Raw genomic sequence first — 21735 nt, forward strand, 5'->3', positions numbered from 1 at the left:
TTGTCAAGATATGGGAACACCCAGAACCACTGCAGTCTGAGATGAACTGCAACCACTGCCATGCATTTGGTGAACACTTTGGCGCTGTGGTGAGACCACAGAGCAAGCCTTTGAAATGAAAGTGACTGACTCCAAGCTGAAAGCTGAGAAACCTCCTGTAGCATCTATTTTTACATGACAGTATGCATCCTGGAGGTCTTTCGAGCACATCCAATCATCCTTCCTCAAAAATGGTAGGATGGACTGAATCATGACCATCTGGAATTTTGTCTGTTTTGCATATTGATTCAAGTGACTGTGGTCCAGAATGGCCCTGAATTCTCAGTTTTAATTTGGTTACAAAAAGAACCTTGGGTGATTCCCAGCCTGTGCTGGTCTAGTGGGACCTCACAGATGACTCTCTTATCTAGCAGCTTTTCTCATTCCTTGTGCTGTTGCTTTCATTTGTGTGGGTGGGACATCAGGAGGTTTTTTTTTTTTTTTTTTAAATGTGGGAGACAAAGAAAGGGAATTGAATAGCTGCTGGTTATGGTTCTCTGCACCCATACATCTTGGGTAACGGTAGTCCTGGTCACAGGGCGCAGAGGTACGTGCCCTCTCCCGACTGCCTCCAGGCTGCAGCAGTCAGGCAGCCATTCGGAAGTGCTGAAAAGCTCAGTTGGAAAAGAGACCCTGAAAACCTTGATTATGGAGTCCACTTCTACCACAGAACTGATTTCTATTATGATTACTCTCACCTCTGAGGGCAATCTATCACTAGAAACCCCTGGGGTGTAGACTTGAGATTTGCAGAACCACAATTTCTCACCTTTTTTCTGGTTTCTACAGAGAGTCAGTTGTGGGGTATAGAAACATATCCCAATGGCAGACAAGGTTTTGCCCTCTCTTTTAGGTACTATCCCTTTAATTTTGGGTCGAAATAATGTGGACCTGTCATGGGGCATTAATTAAGGATGTCTTGAAGTATTCCACAAATTTTCAGAGATGCATTCAAGCATGCTGGAAAACAGGTACTCTAGTGCCTTCTGCTCTCGATGTGCTATTGGCTGCATTGGAAATAAAGCACCTAGACAAATTTTGATAGGGACTGAAGGGTAGCCAACTGCGTAGCAACTGATTTTCTATATTATGCAGACAAGGACCTCTACAGGGATAGTTATTTAGTCAAATCCCTCTGAAAGCAAGTAACATGAAGTAAGTAATTCAACTGGCCTAACAGAAAAAGTCACTGAAACTTATATCCACTTGCCAAACCTGTCCAACAGCCTAGACTCCATGTTAGAGGGATGGACAGTACAGCGCTCTTAACAAGCTCTTTCTTGGTGGCTGCTGCTACCATCATAGAATCTACAGGAGGACCTCAAAACAAGGTCAACCAGTTCATCAACAGGAGGGACTAGCCAAGAAGTAGGCAGGCCAGTCCCAAAAGCCTCAACCAATACTGATTCCTCCTGGAATGGAGCATCAGTGTACCACCCCCCTTTCAGTCTGAGTAGTTCAAGGATCTCAGCAAAGGGGACACCTTCAAGGAGTGATCTGTGGGACACCTCCCCCTCATCAACATCAGTACCTTCAGTGAGAGACTACTTAGAAGAGTCCACGTGTGCCGCCTTTTGCATGCATGCTTTCTGTGACCTTCTCTGAAGCAGATGAAGAGTCCACAGTGTGAACTGCCTTGATACTCCAAGGGGCTGGCATCTTCAGATATGAGAGGAAGAGAGGACAGAGGACCCAAAGGATTCAGTGAGGGGAAGGTGACATCAGGGTGAGGAAAGGAAGCTTGCTCCCTTGACTGTCAGCAACTCTCTTACTTGGAGCTGATGATCTCAAAAGCCATATAGCACTAAGTGTTTTTAAGTTACACCCTGATATAATTAATTGAATAAGTGAGAACTAAATGTTATTGGTTAATATGAATTAATTTAATTAATGCTTTAAGATATAATGAATGTATTCTAATCAATTTTCATTGAATCTGAAGAAGCGTGCCTTGGTGGATGCACGCGAAAGCGCTTATTCTCCTGTTTTAAATAAAGAATTGTCTTTTTACGTGGTGGTGGCTTCCAGTTTATACCACATCTCCTGTTCCTGCTCTGGAGACACCTTTGAGGGTCAGGTTTGCTGCCTTTTGCGATTTTGGATTTATCTTCTGCTTTCTCCTGTCCCTACACGATGGATACATCAGCACTAGAATTGGATTACAACCCGGAAAAGAGCTTTTCTAAATGGAATAATTTGTGTGACAAGAAAGCCAATCCTTTGCTTATGTATGAGCTAGCAACTGACGTGGCTCTGAATGAAACAGGTACTGTCAATTTGTTTTCGGAATTTAATCCTCTGTTTAAAGAACTTGAAAACAATTTATATAGACAATTCTGACTCTTATGGCAAAGACATCATTTAGAGGCGTGTCTGCATTTTAAAATAGTTCCGAGAGGAATGAGAGTTCTGTGTATGCCATCACAGAAACTTATATCCACTTGCCAAACCTGTCCAACAGCCTAGACTCCATGTTAGAGGGATGGACAGTACAGCACTCCTTAACAAGCTCTTTCTTGGTGGCTGCTGCTACCATCATAGAATCTACAGGAGTACCTCAAAACAAGGTCAACCAGTTCATCAACAGGAGGGACTAGCCAAGAAGTAGGCAGGCCAGTCCCAAAAGCCTCAACCAATACTGATTCCTCCTGGAATGGAGCATCAGTGTACCACCCCCCTTTCAGTCTGAGTAGTTCAAGGATCTCAGCAAAGGGGACACCTTCAAGGAGTGATCTGTGGGACACCTCCCCCTCATCAACATCAGTACCTTCAGTGAGAGACTACTTAGAAGAGTCCACGTGTGCCTCCTTTTGCATGCATGCTTTCTGTGACCTTCTCTGAAGCAGATGAAGCTTCCACAATGTGAACTGCCTTGATACTCCAAGGGACTGGCATCTTCAGATGTTAGAGGAAGAGAGGACAGAGGACCCAAAGGATTCAGTGAGGGGAAGGTGACATCAGGGTGAGGAAAGGAAGCTTGCTCCCTTGACTGTCAGCAACTCTCTTACTTGAAGCTGATGATCTCAAAAGCCATATAGCACTAAGTGTTTTTAAGTTACACCCTGATATAATTAATTGAATAAGTGAGAACTAAATGTTATTGGTTAATATGAATTAATTTAATTAATGCTTTAAGATATAATGAATGTATTCTAATCAATTTTCATTGAATCTGAAGAAGCGTGCCTTGGTGGATGCACGCGAAAGCGCTTATTCTCCTGTTTTAAATAAAGAATTGTCTTTTTACGTGGTGGTGGCTTCCAGTTTATACCACATCTCCTGTTCCTGCTCTGGAGACACCTTTGAGGGTCAGGTTTGCTGCCTTTTGCGATTTTGGATTTATCTTCTGCTTTCTCCTGTCCCTACATGATGGATACATCAGCACTAGAATTGGATTACAACCCAGAAAAGAGCTTTTCTAAATGGAATAATTTGTGTGACAAGAAAGCCAATCCTTTGCTTATGTATGAGCTAGCAACTGACGTGACTCTGAATGAAACAGGTACTGTCAATTTGTTTTCGGAATTTAATCCTCTGTTTAAAGAACTTGAAAACAATTTATATAGACAATTCCGACTCTTATGGCAAAGACGTCATTTAGAGGCGTGTCTGCATTTTAAAATAGTTCCGAGAGGAATGAGAGTTCTGTGTATGCCATCTTACGGTAACTCTCATCCGGAACTTCTAAAAAACTGGCAAAAGCTCAATTTAGAACTTAGCTTTAATTATATAAAGCTACTCATAGATTATTTTCTCCCCATAGAGACTGCTTTAACGGAGAAAAATGACAGCCTATACAAAGACATGATGAAAAGATTTAAAGGGGAAACATTCATTAACAGACTCGATAATTTGATAAACCAAGTAGATGCTTATGGGGAAAGATTGCAAGCTATCAAATTACGTAAACTACAAAGAGATCATAGAGACTTTATGAATGGTCAGGTCTTTGTATGGGCGAGACAGGATCGTGATAACATGCAACAGAGAACCGAAATGGTAACTTCGGATACACAAGGGAATATTTTTGCCAGCAATGACAACATTTCCCCTTTAACTAATGCTACCACACGTAATGACATCATGCCGACATTAACCGGAAGTCTTAGACAGGCCTCGCATGAACTAAATGGTACTCCACCACCTAATCAAATGGCCATGCAGCAACAAATAGATCTGGGAGCAAGACCAAAACTACAACAGACCAATATTGAATCTTTTTTACCCCTACCGGTGCGAATAAGAAGGGGCTCAAGAGGAAGATCGGACAGCCGAACAAGAGGAAAAAGGAAGTTCTCAGGGGAACCGCAGCACAAAAGGGGACGACAGAAGGACTGAAAAGTTTGGTTTATAATTTGTCTGATTTAATGTTGAGTGATACGGACTATTCTTTATTGAATAAGGGCTTAAGCTATATACCAGCACAAGTTAGTAATATTTCTGATTTATTAACTGATTTAAGAGCTTTTGCTCGCAAAATAGCGCTAAAATTGTCTTTTAAAAATGATTCAAGTAATATTATAAACTCCAAAACTCAATCTAATTTTGAATGTTTTAAAAGGAAAAGTACATATACGCCTGCATTTCATCCTTGTATAGATTCATTTATAAAATTATGTGAAAATGATTTATATAAGCACTATATGTTATACAATAAGGGTTTACTGCCTCTGTTCCACAATTTAACAAGAGATGAATGGATGTCACTAAATGCTTTAACCAATAATTCGAAGATAGTCATTAGACCAGTAGATAAGGGTGGGGGTTTGGTTCTGTTGAACAGCAAAGACTACCTTACATACATGGAACTCCTTCTTAAGGATAATAATACATACAAACTAATAGATGAAAAAACTATTCAAAGATTAATCTTTCAGGTACATCAAGATTTGTATGAATTACTACTATGTAGACAAATTAGTTATGACTTCTATCTTTTTCTATTGATTGAACATCCCACCTTACCTTATCTGAAAGGCCTTCCAAAAATACATAAGGGGATAATACCACCTCCCATGCGTCCCATTGTGGTTGGACACAATTGGGTAACAGAAAATGCCTCTATATTTATAGAGAAAAAATTGAAACCACTAGTATCTGTTATTCCTACCATCTTAAGGGATTCATATCAATTAATTGATAAAATTAGAAATTTGGATTTTTATGTATCAGAGACACATCTCTTAGTTACACTAGATGTGAAGAGTCTGTTTACTTCAATTCCCAACCTATATGGCATGGAAGCTATCAGGTCATTACTAAGTAAAGATGGGAAATTCACTAATAATGAACAATCTTTAATAAATACTCTATTGGAAATAGTTCTGACCAATAATGTTATGACATTTAATGAGCTCTTCTATATACAACAGTGGGGGGTGGCCATGGGCACCCCCTGCGCTAACACATATGCCAATCTTGTTGTATATAGTTGGGAAACTACAAGCTTATTTACACACCCTAGTTACAAAAAGATACTTTGTTATTATAGGTTTGTAGATGATATACTCTTGTTATGGGATGGAACTATACATGAGTTACAAAACTTTATAATGGACCTGGAGAAGACCACAGACTTTTTAAGATTCTCAATTGAATATTCAGTCTCTGAGATTAATTTCCTGGATTTAAAAATTGAAAAGAATGGACAAGGGGGACTAAAAACCTCTCTATTTAGGAAAGAATGTTGGAGAAACAATCTGTTGCAATACGATAGTATACATCCAAGGTTCATTTTTAAAAATATAGTGAAGGGACAGTATGTAAGGATAGACAGAATATGTCAAGAGCTAGATGTAAGAAATAATGAATTCAACAAGTTAGAAAGACTGTTTCAAGAAAGAGGATATAATTTAGATATGGTCAGAACCATAAAAGACTCTTTCACACAGGAAGATGCTGTCTGTAGGAATCATAGACATTCTAATTGTTTTGGTACCAATAGAGATTGGAATTTTTCATACAAACATAATAAAAATTCTTTACAAAGAGATTCAAGTTATGTCAGATGTATTATCACCTATACTAGTGACAATAAACAGATAACTGACATTATTTTAAAGAACTGGCCGATCCTGGCAACAAATGGTGAAATTAAACAGTTGATAGGGGAGAGACCTATCTTTATATATAAAAATTCAAAGAATTTAAAACGAATACTTTGTAATGAGAAGAAACCTAATAGATCCTACAAAATAGAAGGTTTATCCAATAACAATAATATAGGCACTCATTCATGTGGAAAGTGCAGTTCCTGTGGATGGATATCTAAAGAGAAGAGCTTCTTTCATCCTGAGTTATTGTTTAACTTTGAATTTAGATGTACTGCAAACTGTGAGGACAGCAACGTTATCTATTTGGCAACTTGTGAGTCATGCCCAGCATTTTATATAGGCATGACCACAAGAAGACTTAGGGATAGAATACAAGAGCATATATATGCCATCAAAAAAGCTGATCACAAGAATGCTCTATCCAAACACATTATAGATTTCCCTGAACATAAATTCTATTTTAGGGTTCTACAGAAAAAGGAACCAAATGTCAGGAAAGGTGATAACTTTAATGACCTGGAGAATCTAGAGCTGGACTGGATATTTAAATTCAGAGCACAAAGTCATCCAGGTGTAAATACATATGTGAGTATCAGATCATATTTAAAGAAACGAAGATATTAATTAAAACTTCATTTGCCTCTAGAAATATATGGACATGTTCACAATAGCATTTTATGATATTTTGGAATGTACATAGATCATAAGTAATATCCATGAGTACTATACAACTATTCAATAACATACAATAGTTGTTTTTACCTGACAAGACACATGTTAATATAGTATGATGTATATATATGAGAATGTAAGTCAAGGATATGATTGTCCATTAGTTAAATATTCTCTGTTCTTGAATTTCATCTGCGATTAATTTTTGATATTAGTTATATGAAATCTGAAGGCTTACAACATTTATAACAATATTTTCATCATATAGAGCACCTAATGATCCATCAGTTCTCTTGACAAGACATATATTAATATGTGTATATGAATATGAAATATGATAATAATTATATACATATATATATAGGTATGAATAAAATCAAAAATAGTTTTCAGCAGTTTCCTATATACTGTATAAAGTTTTATAAAGTTGTATGATGGCTTTATATAGAATTAATATGAACTTACATGCATGATGAAGGGTAGAGCATATACATACATATATAGACTTAAGGTGGCTCTAGATAGAAATAGAGCCTAAACATGAGAATAATACATTTATGAATTGCTTTTCTATCTATATAAGTTAATATTGGCATTGGAAGTTTAAGTATAGATTTGCTGGTTTTACTATTTTTTATATAGTTTTAACATAATTAGTAAACAATTATTTATAGTTATTTTTATCAAGTTAGATATAGATTATTATATATTTTTTATGATATGAATATATATATTTTGCATTATACTTGACAATATATAGGGTTGTTATGCATCAAACTATTTATTATTTATTTGTGTTTAACAGTTCACAAACTTTTTGATATACATTGTATTACTTGAAGCTGATGATCTCAAAAGCCATATAGCACTAAGTGTTTTTAAGTTACACCCTGATATAATTAATTGAATAAGTGAGAACTAAATGTTATTGGTTAATATGAATTAATTTAATTAATGCTTTAAGATATAATGAATATATTCTAATCAATTTTCATTGAATCTGAAGAAGCGTGCCTTGGTGGATGCACGCGAAAGCGCTTATTCTCCTGTTTTAAATAAAGAATTGTCTTTTTACGTGGTGGTGGCTTCCAGTTTATACCACACCTTCTCTGAAGCAGATGAAGAGTCCACAATGTGAACTGCCTTGATACTCCAAGGGGCTGGCATCTTCAGATATGAGAGGAAGAGAGGACAGAGGACCCAAAGGATTCAGTGAGGGGAAGGTGACATCAGGGTGAGGAAAGGAAGCTTGCTCCCTTGACTGTCAGCAACTCTCTTAAAGGCCTTGAATGCCAATGCCAAAGCAAGTCCCAACACTGTCCCTCTGGGATCCAAGGAATCTGACAAGGGTAAGTTCAGAGAACTAATCTGGATCAGCTCTGAAGCCAATGCTAGAGTTCAGCTATCAATAGCCAAAATGCCGATAGGAAAGGCTGGGTCTGAGCATTTCAGAGTTGACCCCAACCTCGTAACTCCAGTTCTGACACCTCAGCTCCGAAAGCCATAGAGATCTGAGGTGCTTGGAGTCAGCTCAGTCAGAGAAATGGTCAGAACTGATGATGTCCAGTCCTTCAGATCTGACATGGGCACTCCCCGTTAAACACCTGGATCAAGGTGCCCTGAACCCAAAGGTTAGATTTTGGTAGCAGTAATAGTTACTGTGAAGGAAGAAGCAAGTCCCAACCATCTTGGTAGAGGTCGGTGCAGGAAGAACTTTAGCTGAATCTGGGTCTTCTAGAACTTCCTCATAATTATGTCAATGTCAGCCTCGAAAAGGCTCCTGGAAGACCACTCTGATCTCAAAGAAGAAGCCATGGATGAGGATCTTGACACCTTTTGGAAAGACCTTTCTTGTAGAAAGGGGATTTGAGCCTGGGCTAACTGTTTCCAAAGAGCACATGGGCTTTGGAAAAGGAGGACAGGGAGAATTGTGCCTGACAAGCTCTGAAGGTGGAATCTTCAGTGCCAGACCAAATGGACATGATCAACCTGGAGTTTCCCAGTAGGGTCCTTTTCTTTGTGTTTCCCTATATCAAATTCCTTGTCCATTTCTTTCTCTCTTTCCTTAGTCTTCTCCCCTGTATTCATATTAGAGGTCATCCTGGATGAAAGGGGAGACAAAGATAGTGACTGGGAGGGGGGAACTTCTCCTGCTGAGCAGCCCCTAAGCACAAGTTTATTGTACCTCTCAAAGATACTTCTGGCTCAAAAGCAGCACAGGCAGAGCAGTGTTTGTCCAGATGTGAGGCCCCTAGACAATATACTGATTTTTCATGGGCATCCTGACTGGGGATTTTATGCTCAAAAGAGATACATTTTTTAAAGACAGAGGGCTTATTCATCATCCTGTTACAAACAGGAAAAAGCTAAATATTAAACAGCAACAATGGCAACCTAAATACTGCAATAACAGGATACAGTCTCAAACTATATAGGTACCAAGCCCTAACAAATATGTGAACAGAGAAAGGAGAGAAACTAACCTGAGTGAACACCAGGTATTAAGAATTGTTTTGGTAGGGGAGGTAGATAGTAAAAAAATGAATGCAAAATGTTGCCATAGGGAAAGAAAAATACCAAATGTCGCTTATCTGACATCCACAAAAACTTTGTAAAACATTGAGTCAAGAGATCTGCATCTATAGCAATCAAGCAGCAAACAAGATCTGAGATAATTAAGTGCAAGGGGGGATTATGGGTAAGAGGGGGAGCCTAAGCCTTGGATCCAAAGTCTGAGAAGTCGAAGTCAGATCTGACCTGATTGGAAGTACCCATAGACATTGAGGATGGAAGGAATAGACAACATCAGATCAGCAGATACAACATTTTTCATACTTCAAAATTAGACAAAATAAACTAACGTGTGAGCCTCACAATTCAAAATTCTAAAAATTAAAGTTGCAGAAGCATGTTCTTTTTTCCCCAGATTTATTAGTTGTTTTACATTCTTTGTCAGAAGGCGAATAATTAAAATTTACCTCTGAGACAACAATGTTTACAGATCCAAAATAACCCTAGAAGACTTGAAAAATAGAAAGGGATAGTTCTGACAAACAGAGGTAGAAGGCAGTTCCAGCCCACAGTGATCACCCAAAGGAAGAACCTCCTCAGTCACTCCTGGATAAAGAATGCCAGTGAAATAATTTCTCATGTTCCAAAGAAGGATGCAGGAGAACATAAAATGAATTAAGGTACATTCAAATAAAGTCAGTGACACATAGATATACATTGTTTAAAAGGAGATCTTAAACTCCCAATAGCACACCAACTAAGAGTGACAGCTCTGTTACATTCTGCAGGAAGCTGTAGTGCATGTATATAGTTTTAGGTCAGTGTTATTGTAGTAAAGGTGTAAAAAAGAACAAGAGAGTTTATATAATAGTAATCATACATCACTAGGACAGAGATGGTGCTCTACATACAAAATTAAGAGGAATTTACCAGAAGCAATAGGAGATGATCAGCAGCTAAATGAAAGCTGAAAGGCTGTATGAAACAGAAAGATGTACATGACAGGAAAATATTTCCCAGACAACACACTTATGACATTATTAAACTTGCCTGGAATAACATTTTGGGGTCAGATAATATGAGGGTAGAGACTGTCACATGGGATGAAGTTGAACAAGCTTTTAGGTTGCATGAAAGGAAGAGAATGACGTAACAGGTTTAACACTGTACTGAAAAAGAATAAGAACAAGTAGGTGACAACAAACTCGGTTCAAGGCATAGGAAGCAAGAACAGAAAGAGCAAAATAATACAGACTGATTAGTAAATCTTATAAGGCATTGAAAGAAAAGGAAATCCTATTAAGCAGTGAGACCGAGTCCTTCCTCTATTGTCTGCAGCACTTCTGCTTTAGATATAATTAAGGGGTCTACTCTCCATGGTGGCGTAGTCTTGTCCTCTAGTGTGAGGGAGCATTTGCAGCTAAATGCCTTACGATTACTTACTGGGCTCAGGATGTTAATCAGTAAACCATACACTAACCACTAATCTGATCAGTTAGAATTCTTGACAATGGGGGGGTCATTTGCTTCTTATATCAATGTAGGGTTTTCCAGATATCCATAAGTCCTAATTGTTTCATGTACCTGTTCAAGGTACTTTGCACTCTTGCCTGTTCCTCTGGAGATGACAAGATGCAATCACAAACAGAATTCAGAGCAACATTAAAATGGCCTGCAATAAGACCTTGGAGGTGGGATTCTTTTTCATGCCAATGAATCAAAAAAGGGTTTAAAAATTCTAATGGGGCCATCAGTGAAATCATAGATGTTCCCTGTGGTGATCAGTCCTTCCATAGTGCTGAAGGTAACTCAAAGTGCTCTACCCTGCCTCATTACTTTTTGTCCCATAATCTGCCAGAGTAAAGTGGGTTTCACCAGTATGAATATTCCTGCCTTAACAGTATGATCAATGGTGTGTAGATTTCAGCCCTCCTAAAAAGTATACACAGTTCTGTTGTGCTTACTTAGCACCTTGCATTCCTGCATACCATTTAAAATCTGTTTTCATTTGTGTAAACTATGACTTAATTGCTCTCTGTTCTATGTGTGAATCTATTCCTCTTACACTTATTAAGACAAAGTTAATTATTCATTGCTGTAAACCTGTTCAGATAAATCTTTGGACACAAATAACTGCAATGCAAGAATATACTCAAACAATACTATGCCCTGGTTACAGTTTCATATGCAATTTCTCTACCAGGGCAGATACACCAAACAGCAGTGAGGGATGGTTGGCTCTCCTCTCCTTCTAATTACTAGGCTAACAAAAGAAATACTATCAAGCATGCATGAGATACCACAGACATTCCAAACCGCATTAAAACTGTATTCTGCCACAGCATTATGTGTGTCAAAGAAAACAGTTAAAACAGTTTTCCCCTTAGCACTTTCGATGAACTTCGCTCTACCTTCATGAGGAGTACTATTTTTGGGGATCAGTTGAAATATCAGACAGGATATCCATACTAAGCTTGTTTTCTGCTGCTTCATGAACATACATCTGATGTTCCTCTTGCAGTACTTTGCAGTACCACAGACCTATTGTAAGTTGGAAAATCTTCAGAAATAGTTGATTGGAAGTTGATTTTATTTGCCGGTATTCATAACAGGCAGGGTAGGTGTGAATGGGAATCACCACTGATGTCTTTATTGGAGTGACCCCCCCCCCCCATCAACAGAACCACAGCTGTGAACATTATTGGACCGGTCTTTTCCCCCGTCCTTTCAATCAACTTTACCAGCTAATAATTTACACTGGCTCAACACTTCACTGAGTAATATCTTAGTTGGAAGTTTTTTAGGTCAGCAAAATACTTAAAATGAGCAGATGCATCAGTTTTATAACAAAGTGGCCAATTAGAAAATATCTTTTCCTCCAAGTATGAAGGCTCTGCTTTCTTTAGAAGCAACAGATTATTCTCTGTTAATAAGTACTTTATAAAGCTAGAGAATAGCTATCTCATATATTTATTATAACTCTTCTGGTCTCTACTAAGAAGTGCCTTAACTACTCTAATCTCCTAGATTTATAATCTTTTTATCTACTATGCACACCCTTGTAATGGTTCTCCTCCAGAATCCTCAGCTTAATGCCTGTCTCTGGCCTCAAGTCATTTTAGCTGAATTCAGATGAGGTAAACACTTTCACGTCTTTCTCCTGTGGTGCTGCTGTTGTCAACAGTGTCACTCCATCCAGATGATTACCTACACTACAGTTGTTGAGGACCAAAATGCAGAAATGTGCATCTCTCTTCACTGAACCTCAAATGACATCTTACTGTTCATTTGGCCAGCCTTTTCAAATCCTTCCTTAGACTCATCCCCATACTCCATCACTGTATCTGTCTTTATATCATCAGCAAATATACTGATCATATTCTTTGTTCCAACATCTATGTCTACAACATACAAACTGAAGATAACTGAAGCTAACGCTGATCTCAACAGTACTTATTTAGATAATTTCCAATGTTCTGTGTCATATGTTGTCCTCTAAGAAAACTAGCATGCACTTCACTGAAGATTTCCCCCATTACTTTCACTGTCTTTAGGCTAACTAGGCTGTGATTTTCTAATTCCCTGTTTCTTAGTCTGACTCATGGATGTAGAAAAGGTTGTGCCCTTACATTCCCATGGTAGTTTCTAGCCCTTATATTTTGTATATGAATAACACATAGATGAGCCAAACAAGGATATGTTCTGATATTTAAATTCCCCTGTCCATGAGGAATAAGGGTGCTAAACCAGGAAGTGAATTTGCAGATGCCCATCTGTTTGCGCAAATTACATCTGAATAGAGTAAAAAGTACTTTGCTTTATGTGGAGTGGAAGATGGTTCTATAGAATATCTCTCTTACATGTTCGATTTATTTTGCAAAGCAGATTAAGACCTTTTAGCAGGTGTTTACAATACCATCAGATTTGCAAATGTATACCAGGGCTGACAGATTAGAGTATGTTACAGCTCTATACATGACGCGAAGGTCACCTCTCAGTGACCTGTATGATACTGAGAATTTTTTTTATTTATTTATCCTTTGTTGATTGGGTTAGACCCACTAGGCTAGAAGGCACTTTTCAGGGGAGACCTGAGGTAGTATTTATGTTACTAGGGGAAATTTGGCCAGGGCATCAGGGGACTTCCCCTAATCTTGGTAGTCGGGGGATGGTTTGTGCGTTACACATCCTGGCTTCCTGTTTCCTGTCCAGATATGGAGGCAGCCAGGAAGAACAGGGAGAAAACATGGCTGATTCAGCTTTTGCTGAATCTGGAGTGAAAGTTGTTGAAAATGTAGGTGAAATGATAGAATCGCTATGGACGGAATTGAATATGGTATGTATAAAGAAATGAAGGAGTGGCAAAAAATAATGTTTATACAATTTATGAATGAATGGTTAGAAACTGGAATTAAAGAGAAAGAGACATGTACAGGAATTATAAAATTTGTATTTAGAAAAGGAAATAAAGAGGAAATAAAAATTGGTGACCTATAACACAGAATAATATGGATTATAACATATATATGAGAATAATAACAAAAATGTTACAAAAAAATGGATAGAATATATGACCAAAATGTATTCAGAAGAAAATTAAAAGGAAGTCAAGAGTTATTATGGATAATAAAAAAAAGAATTGATGATATCATAAATAAAAATGTAGAAGCGAAGGTTATGATAGGGGGCATAAGTAAAGCCTATGATAATATTCAATATAAATCACTGTGGGGAATTTTGCAGGCATATAACGTAAGCAAAAAAAATACACGTAATAAAATCTGTTTATGAAAAGAACTATGTGAAACTTAATGTAAATGGCTGGATTGGGGAAGAAATAAAAATAGAGTGTGGAATAAAGCAGGGTTGCCCAACTAGTAGTGTAATTTTCTCATTAGTTATGAATATAATATTGAAGGAAATTAATAAAATGTCAAGTAGCAGTGGATACAAAATGATGAAGGAAGTACAATTGCCAATAATGTATAATTATGTGGGTGATGCTGTATTAATTGTTAAAAATAAAGTATGGATGGAAGATGTAAATGAAAATTAAGTATACATTTTAAAATAAAATTGGTTCAAGTATAAATAAAGAGAAAAGTAAAGGATTTGGTTTTGAAGGTATGATAGGAGGTATTGAGTTCAATGAAAAATATATAGATATATTAGGAATAATATTTGGAAGGAATAAATGCAGCCAACAACAATGCGATAATGTACTCAAAGAAGTAAAGGACATGTCTATTTTTGGAAATCATACAGATTTTCATATAGAAAAAAGCACATTTTTTGAACACCGTAATAATAGGAAAAATTGCTTATGTTGCTAACATCTGTGTGATTCCTAGTAAGTATGAAAAGGAACTAATGATGATTATATTTTCTTTTATATGGGGCTCTAGACTGAATCCAGTCAGGAGAGGGATTCTATATATGAAAGAAGAGCAAGGAGGTTTAGGTTTAATAAACCCAATAGTACATGCAACATCTTTAATTTTATATAAGATATTAAAAGGAATTATGAAGGAAAATAAAAACGTGATAGGCATGATTCTATATAACAAATATAAATAACTGTGGGAAGTAATACAAGTTTAAAAAAAGGTAAAATCATTGTGAATAAAGAAATGAAAGAGTACCAAAACAAAATTGTGTTATGAAAAATAAAAAAGAAAATATGTGAGAAAAATAGAAAGGAATGGTACTCAAATATTATAAAAGCATTTTACTGCATTGATCCATGGAAAGATTTAGAAATAGGCAAGAAAAAAGCCATAATGATGCAATATAATAACTATAAAAAGATTAAAGAATGTAATGATTTTATGATTGTCTATTAGAAGATTGCCAGTTAAGGGAAACATGCCATACAAGAATAAAAGCAAGATAGAAAATGTAATAGATGTGGAGAGTTTGAGACTACTGAGCATGTGTTTTTGAAATGTGAAAGAGTTAATTTGTGGAAAAAAATATGTAAATATAATAGGGTGAAAAGTTTGTTAAAATTTGAGCAAATAAATATGGACATAATGGAATTTGGTTATTATAGTGCACAAAAACAGAAAAAAAGTGAAGAAAATGGACTGAGTAATATTTTATATTCATGGACTGTATAGAACAAGAGAATAAATGAAATTAAATACAGTGGAAAATGGACTTTGACAAAGAGTCTGGAGAAAATGTTTTGGTTGCGGATAAAAGAGTGGGGAGATGCTTAAATTGAAGTTTATAATGTATGGAGATTTGTAAATAGATTTAAATAATATAACTAATGTAAATATGTAAAAATATGCAATGTATATCTCAAAAAAAAAAATACCCCTACTCTTTTTATGCAATGTGATGATGTATGCACTTACACTTCCTGCTTCCGGTCAAAGCGAGAAGGCAGCTCAGAGAAGCAGGAAGAAGAAATGGAGTGTTTGGAGTTTGGAGAGAGCAGCAAACTTAAAAAAAAGGGATTCCTCTGAAAATGAGGATGTAATTGCAGACTGTGTGTCTGAAGTGAGGATTAAGGAGGTGCAGGCAGGGGAGCCTATGAGAGAAGGAAATGAAAGCACTAAGGAAGATGAAAAAGTGGTCATGCTTTCTCAAAACAACTATACTGATGGAGATGATAAAGCAGTGGAGTTGGCAATGAATTCAGAAGAGATTTTTCTAGAAAATCTCTTTAGAGATGATGTCTTGACACAGGAAAGTGCCATTGCAACCCTCCAGTCGGGACAGTTATGGAATGATTTACTGATGGATTTATTGAACATTAGCAAGCCAGGGAGTGGTAAAGATGTTTCTTGGGGAGATTTAATGGAGAAAATGCAAAAATAAGATGATCAGCAGAAAGAAGTGTAGGAGGTCAACAAAAAAAATCATACACAGAGACCCAGGAACAAAAAAGAGAAAGGAAGAGAAGAAAGAAAACAACATAAAAAAAAGACCTTTTACTGTTTGAATTTAAAAGAAGGAAGATAGTGAACTGGATAGATACAAAGTATGGGTCAAACTAATTGCTCCTTTTTGGAATTAAAGCCAATGAGGTAAGAGCTGTTATATCTATTAATAAAGAGACATATTGTAACATCATTTTGAGACTAGACAAATAATGAAAAAAATCTTAGGAGAATATGAGACAAAGAAAGACTGCACACTGTGGAATTTATTTGTATTTAAAAATTTTACAGAGACTAAGAGAGAAATACATATACAATTCAGAACTGAAGTAGAGAAAGAGTCTTTAAAAAGACATTTAATGAATTTATGTAAAGATTTATTAGACATGTCAAAAATATATGATAATAGAAAACTGTAGATTGGGGCATGGGATTGTCACTTTGTGTTGAAATTTGAAAATGAAAGTATTGTGCATATTCCGAGTGTTATAAATATAGAAGGAAATAAAGGCATGATGTTAGGTTGCCCCAGTATTTAACATGTTTTTGTGTGGGAAAACAAATCATTTGCTTAATAATTGTGAAAAAAAATATTTTTAGGTGGAAAGATAGGACGTGATATGAGAAACTGTGAAATAAAATGGTTATAAATGTAATAAGATAGGATGGAATGTGAAGAGAACAGAAATTAAACTGAAGTAGAGGTAGGAGAAATACTTGCAGAACAGAGTCAAAAGAAAGAGATATAAATATAGAAACAGAAATAGTAGATTCACAAATGACACAGGAATAAACAAATATTCAATAAAGACAATGAAAATTACAGAAAATAAGTAAAAAATGTAATATACAAAAAGGAGAAGAAGAGAAAGAGACAGATCCTAGTAAGAGTGAAGATAAATGGAATTTAGGAAAAAGAATTCAAGAAAGGAAAATAAATATTTTAGAATGAGATATTAAAGAAAAATGAAAGGAAAAGGAGGGGTATAATAGTATAAAGGCACTATTATGTATTAACATTTTAGCTGTTAATGTCAGCAGTATAAAGAATTTATTAAGAAGGACAGGTGTGATTGAATGTTGTTAAAAGCAAACAAGTGACATCATAATATTAGTAGATACTAGATTTTTATCAGAAGAGGACAGATTACAACTTAAAGTGTGGAGGGGAAAAGTAATTTGGAATTTAGAGAAGTAAACTTGTTCAGGTATTGTTATTTTATATAATGAAAGAAAATAAATCTTAGATTTCATGTTTATTATAATGGGTAGAGTGACAATTATTGATATAAAATGTTAAGATAAGATTATTGAGAATTATATCTGTTTACATTATGTGACAAAATGACAAAGAGAAGATATTTTCAAAAACATAATCCAATATTTATTTTTGAGTTTTATTGTTGAGTACTGCAACCATATCTAAGTACAACAAATGCAGAAGCTCCTAGCACTGTAACAGTGTTTGCTCAAAATGTTCCATGCCCCATGCTTTAATGATTTTAAACTGAGTATGTGAGTTTTAACAGTAATTTATTTTTGGACTTTCTGAATCTGTTATTACATTGCTGTTTCTGCTGTTACCTAGCACTGCTGAACGTACCTCTCTTAATCCTTCATTACAAACCCTTTATTTTCACTTACTTCAACTGTTTGCCTAGTTTTACTTTGTCATCTAGCTTTCCCTATTACCACTGAACATTCTAACAATAATGTTTTTTGCTCCTTGTCTCTTTTAACCTAACATATTTTTTTTTCAATCACCTCTCATCTATTTGTATATTTATAAGGTTAAAGCCATTTTTCTGCTCATTTACATGCGTTCTAAGCTGGCTTCAGTCATCTGCAACAATGCCTTAAACTTCAACTAATTGTACATTGTTAATATTAAAAACAAACATAGTTTATTTTTTTAATTAGCACCCAATTTTAGCTGCACATCACTGAGGCGTACTCTATTTCTTCTTCCTCTACCCATTCCACCATTCAATAATTTATTCTTTTTCACCCCTTTGCCTTTCAAATCCAACTCCTGCCTTTAGTACTTATATAGAGTTAATGTTCCTTTCTGTCTGAAAGCAATCTTATACACTGCTAACATATAGCTTCTGCTCTGTCTTAAACAGCTATCTTTCAAAGTATAACCAAAAGGAAAATTATTTGGTTTACTGATACATATTTCCAGTCTCTCAAGTAGCATCCAAGGTCTGGGCCTGCCCACTCTGTTCCCCTACCCTAACCCCATTCCTACCAACCCCCTCTTCAATTTCATTTACACCCTCCTTACTCCTCCCCATTTCTCTCAATATCCAGTCACACACTATCTCTCCCTCCACATCAGCTAACCAATCTCATATACCACATCTTTCTTCACTACCTGTCACTTCCTTACAAGCAACCAATAATTATCAACCATCCCTACCACACTGTACCTCACACCAGACCCACATTCAAAACTCACTGCAACCCGATGTTACTTTTACACATAGTCAGAGCTACCTTTCTAATACCCACTTATGCAATTACTTCATACTATGCACTAAACATTACAATTATCACCTCACTCACATTAGTCAACACAGCCCAAACAACCAATACTCACCCAACCCCTTTACTATCACCATAGCTCTACAACTCCTTCACAGACCTCTTCTCAGTCAAGTATGCTCCAATCCAACCAACTTCTAACTTGTTTTGCAAATATTTAAAATTACTAACAAAACTTGTCCACCTATTTCCTCCAAATCTCTCTGGTGACATATACCCTAACCCTGGGCCACAGCCTTGCTCCCAACCAATTTTACCACAAAAAAAAAAAAAAAAAAAAAAAAAACAACCAGCAAAACTACATGATGCAAACATATTGTTAGATTTTATTAATATTAGTCTGAAATTAATTATGTTGTAAATATGCTGAAAGAAAAGGCTTGCTTAAATGCAGAAACAAAGTTTAGTAATATGTGATCAGCAGTCATACTAAATTACCATGGCTTGGAAAAGGAATCTGCTGAATGGACATTTTTCCCTTACAGACTCAAACAGGATGTATGCAAGAGCAAAAATACAAAATCTGCTTTTAAAGAATGGACATTTTTCCCTTACAGACTCAAACAGGATGTATGCAAGAACAAAAATGCAAAATCTGCTTTTAAACAACACTGGCATGTTATTCTGCATATAAAAAATGGACACAATATGTTTCCTAAAACAACAGGATATGTTTATGACACTGTGACAATGTGTTTTCTCAAAAATATGTTTTTCTGCATGGAAAAACAGGATATGGCACAAGAACAGATGTTTTATACAAAGATCCAAATAAAATATAGGATGTTCACACTGTCAGAAAAGCTGATCTCTGACAATGTGTTTTCTCAAAAATATGTTTTTCTGCATGGAAAACAGGATATGCTTATCAGCATTGACATAAGAACATATGTTTCTATACACAGATCCAAATAGAATACAGGACAATGTGTTTCCTCAAAAATATGTTTTTCTACATGGACATCAGGACACTGTTACAGGATATTCACACTGTCAGAAAAGCTGGTCTCTTACAAGACATTGTTAAACAAGGAAGTTTAGTATTGTTTCTACAGGATAAGCAATTCTCCAAAATATGTTTATGCATGACTAAAAACTGTATATAAAGAGCTGTATAAATCCAGTTATGTTAGAGGTATGATAGGGACACAAGTCCTAAGGTAAATGTTATATCTCTCACATCATCTGTACTATATGAGAAGTAAAGTTGAAACAGTACTTTTAAGCTGCAACGGTTTTCCAGTTTGATTTATTATAAAAAGTTATTGGTTACTGCTCTTAAAGACAAGTGCTGCAAAGTATATTCTCTCATCAGTGTATATTCTGCAAGTTTCTGTATGCAACAGACTGTGAATGCAAATATAACCAGACTTTGAATTTTAGCAGAATCCAGCCAGCAAGACTGAGTGTCTTAAGAAATATGCAAATCCATCACACCAAGCAGTAAGCAGAGAGAGCTTCATATTATTTTTTCAATGGCGAGCCAGGCAGGAGTCGAACCTACAGTCTTCTGACAAAACTTGTCCACCTATTTCCTCCAAATCTCTCTGGTGACATATACCCTAACCCTGGGCCACAGCCTGGCTCCCAACCAATTTTACCACAAAAAAAAAAAAAAAAAAAAAAACAACCAGCAAAACTACATGATGCAAACATATAGTAGTAGCTCTGACCTCCTAATCTTAAGTATTAACCTAAGGAGTATCCTAAACAAAGTTGAGCAGCTCCACCATACCCTCAGCCTATATACCCCCCAACATAATCATGCTAACTGCAACCTGGTTAAAACCGCACATCAAAGACAGTGAACTGCTAACCCAGGGTTATAATATACAGAGATTAGACAGAATTAAAAAGCAAGGCAGTGGCACTGCAATTATGTATAAAGACACATACAACCTAGAACAATTAGAAAACTATGCCTCTGATCCAAATAGCTCAGAAATACTTGTATCCAGCCTACAACTAAACAATAACAAACGCATCATCGTCTTCACAGTCTACATCCCTCCAGGCAATAACTATACAATAATCAAAAATCTCCTTAATTGGGCAACAACCATCTTTAACCAAGAAACAATCAGTGCAGGAGAGTTCAACCTAGACTGGTCTTCCTACTCTTCTGAAAACCCATCAAACTACATTAACTTTTTATGCTTTACCCAAATCATCACCACCCCAACTAGGATTGACAAACACAGCAAGAAACAATTCACATTTGACTAGATTCTCACTAACAGACCCTCCTTATGACCTCAGTGATCACAGACCCACCTTCCTCCTAAAACACAAAGTAAACCCTAAAAAAAATCATATACAAGCACATCTGTAACACAAATAATTTCTCCATTGATATTTTAACTCCCTTTTGAAACAATGTAACTAGTCCCCACTAAAATGCCTCCAGTTGGGTAATGCAACTCAATATTTCAAAAACACATTCCCGGAAATCCTAGACAAAGTAGCCCCCATCAGGAAAATCCATGTAAAAACTAAACCAACCCCATGGGTAACAAAACACACTAAACTCCTTATGAAACAAAGAGACAGAGAATGGTCCCACTATCTGGCCACTAAAAAACAAACACTCCTAAAAACTACTGACAATTAAGGAATACATTCAAAAAGCAAATAAAAACATACAAAAAAATACTATTCGACAGCCCAACAGAAACATCAAAATAACTTCCCAAAATTTTGGGCCTCTATAAATCAAATTCACCATTCCAAACATTCCACAAACCCTAACCCCTCCCCAAACAGCACCAAAAGCATAGCCACTCAATTCAACTCTCATTTTACTAATTCCATACTGTTCCTACTAAATCATAACATTACCAGTCCACTGATTATACCCAACACCTCTGCCATCAATCCTGTAGCATTTAACCTTAAACCAATACCTAAGAGCTACATTAACAAACTTCTCCATTGACTGAAACCTTCAACTCTAGAAGCCAATCTGCTTCCCCATGAATTCCTGAAGATGGCAGCTGATGACATTACTTACCCAGTCTCCCTAC

The 21735-nt window shown here is 36.2% G+C and overlaps 1 long non-coding RNA gene across 1 annotated transcript in view; it reads right to left on the reverse strand.

Moving 5' to 3' along the window:
* LOC122806685 overlaps window positions 1-21735 on the reverse strand; it is a 494362-nt gene that overhangs the window by 277596 nt on the left and 195031 nt on the right. The window lies entirely within an intron of this gene.

Source organism: Protopterus annectens, chromosome 7.part0, assembly GCF_019279795.1.
Source record: "Protopterus annectens isolate FY-2018-M chromosome 7.part0, PAN1.0, whole genome shotgun sequence".
In the NCBI taxonomy this organism is placed as follows: Eukaryota; Metazoa; Chordata; order Ceratodontiformes; family Protopteridae; genus Protopterus; species Protopterus annectens.